Source organism: Anarrhichthys ocellatus, unplaced genomic scaffold (assembly GCF_004355925.1).
Source record: "Anarrhichthys ocellatus isolate YVR2014 unplaced genomic scaffold, GSC_Weel_1.0 scaffold36, whole genome shotgun sequence".
Lineage (NCBI taxonomy): Eukaryota > Metazoa > Chordata > Actinopteri > Perciformes > Anarhichadidae > Anarrhichthys > Anarrhichthys ocellatus.
Window position 1 is genome coordinate 4190928 of NW_022280066.1, and position 2631 is coordinate 4193558.

The 2631-nt window shown below is 41.8% G+C and overlaps 1 protein-coding gene across 1 annotated transcript in view; it reads left to right on the forward strand.

The window, feature by feature from the left end:
- The window catches only part of sntg2 (syntrophin, gamma 2), a 77584-nt gene that overhangs the window by 42902 nt on the left and 32051 nt on the right, over positions 1-2631 (forward strand). The window lies entirely within an intron of this gene.

Sequence of the window (2631 nt, forward strand, 5' to 3'; positions counted from 1 at the left end):
GTGTGTGTGTGTGTGTGTGTGTGTGTGTGTGTGTGTGTGTGTGTGTGGATTAGTAAAAGAGAAGGGGAAGGAACAAAATGAAATAAAACAAAAGATTCAGATCCTTCGCTCCGCGCGGGAGTATGGAAGATTGCCCTCTCAGCCAGGGGAGCAAGAACCGCGACTCTTTGTCTCAGCCGGCAGTTCTGACCTCCTGAACTGAAGAGAAGCAACTTCGACCTCACTAGGCGGCTAGCTCAACACAGATCACGGTAGCATGAAATACACTAGCTTCTCCACAACCCCAACGATCTCAGCGACCATTAGTGTCGGCGATTATTAAGCATACACCACGTTATCAAAATGAACAGTACTTTAAGCACACAAACAAGATAAAATAAACAGAAATGAACTCTCTCTAACTCTGCCCAGACTCTATTTCGCCTTACGGTACGATGCAATCGTGGTGATTGAGGGGGGTTCTTCTGAGCTTCGGTGGGCTCAGGCAGCGTGGCTGCGGGCCGCGGGAGGTGTTCTCTCGGTAGGAGAGAATCACTGTTGTCTGGATTAGGGATTTTCGCGTCCTTATGTCCGGAGCAAACGAGACGCTTGGTGGAGAGTGGAAGTTCTCTCTCTCTCTTTCTGAAGAAGTCTTGCTTCTTCACTTCTGCAGGACTAAAGGGGTTCGCTTCGTGGATACGAACAAAGATAAAATAGACAGTTTGGTGAATTCGGCCAGCGAATATAAACTGTTCGACCTAGGATTTGGTTGAAAAGGGAAACAACGTTGGTGTGCTCCCTAGCTCGACGGAGGTCGAAGGGAAAAAGCATTGAGGTGGGGGTTGCAGGTAGTTTTGTAGAACAGTGGCTGAACCACAGGGGTCCTGGGGTGTCTTGGCTCTCGGCCAATTAGATTGCAGCGCTGCTTTTAGGTAGCTTCAGGAATGCATAGTTTTTGGGGGAGCAAGATCGTCTTACCGGAGGTCCCGCCTCGGCATCCCTGCTCTCGTCCAATGAGAGCAGTGTAGCATTTGGGGGAGGAAACTCACACCCTAATGTGAATTTCTCCAGAGTTGGGGGGGGTTTGGTGGCTCATCAAACTACAATCAGGATGAAACCTTTGCTTGCAAAAGGCAAGGCCTGACTCTCTCTCTTTGTTCCACAGCACATGTCGAAGCCATATAGTCAGATCCCAACAAATATTTAAAATCTTTCATCCTCGATTGTTTTAATTGAAATATATATTTCAACGCTTCAATTGAGGTTTTCGAATGAAGCTTCTAATGTCTGTCATATTTTATGATGCCATCACACATGATTTGATGTTGTTGTGGTTATGCCAATGTAATTTATGGTGCTGTTCGATTGCTGTTCGATTGCTTACCTCTTCATCTTTTTTCAACACATGTTGACTTTTGGACTTTACAATGTCCTGGAGTTATTCTAAATGTTTGGATCACTCGGAAACAACGCAGCCACCACTGAAATCTAATATTACACACATCATAGTACTAAAAATATAGCCTCATCTTTTACAGTAATACAGAAATAGCAGAATATATAGACGTGTAAAGAAAAAAAAAACTGTGCCGTGTTGATCTAGAATTGGAATGTCAACATTATGAATGAAGCTTCAAACTATTCGATAGAGCCCTATAATACAACTCTGAAATAAATAACCTCCGGGTGAAAGTCCTTGCTGAATATCATTATTTTCACCCTCATTTCTCCCACTTATGGATGATCCTCTGGTGGAGAGGCACTCATCTCGGGCTGACAGATCAGTGGTCATTGTCCTCCTACTCCACCTGTTTCCTTGTTTTTCTTCTTGTTTTTTCTTTTCTTTTTTTGCATAAACTTTAATATCAAACCATTTCTTTTTTTAACCCGAGCCACAGTCCATAGCGTCTTTTAAAAACAAATGCAATCTTCGTAACTCTCGTGGAAACACTTTTCTGCCTCCCACCTCGGACAATATATACATTTCTTCAGTATGTTTTTTTCTTTTCTTTTACAAAAATGTTACTACTTTATCCATGATAAACTTTGAGGCAAGCACATTTCCTTATATAGAGAAATGGGAACGTGGCAGCAGGCTGATTGCGAAAACCCGGCACAGGGTTGTTAATTCAGAATTACTCTGACTGCTTACGAGCTCATCTTTTGTCAGTACTGCTGATCTCATTATTGTACTATCTTAGTATTGGACATTGGTAATTTTCATGAAGCATTTTTTTTAAATACCTATTAATTCTTTTGGCCTCAAATTTAGCAAATTTAGCAGCAAAACCAAAGTGTGTAGGGTGCTGTCTTAAAAGGAGAAGATTTGAACTGTTGACGTATTTGAGCGATAATTTCATTACAAGATGGTGAGATAAGATAATATCTCCTATGTGGGAGATGATGGTCTTGTACAGGAGATAAACTTGATTGTTTTCAACCAACATTCCCCGCAAAAAAAAAAATCACTTTGCTTTTTAGGGCTGCAAAATAAAGAAAAAAAAGTTATACTTTTGATAATTAGGCATTGAGACAGTGCTGCTGTTTGTAATGTTTATTGGAAAGTGATTCTACAACCTCAGGTGAGACGAGCCCTCAGTGAAGTGTGTGTGTGTGTGTGTGTGTGTGTGTGTGTGTGTGTGTGTGTGTGTG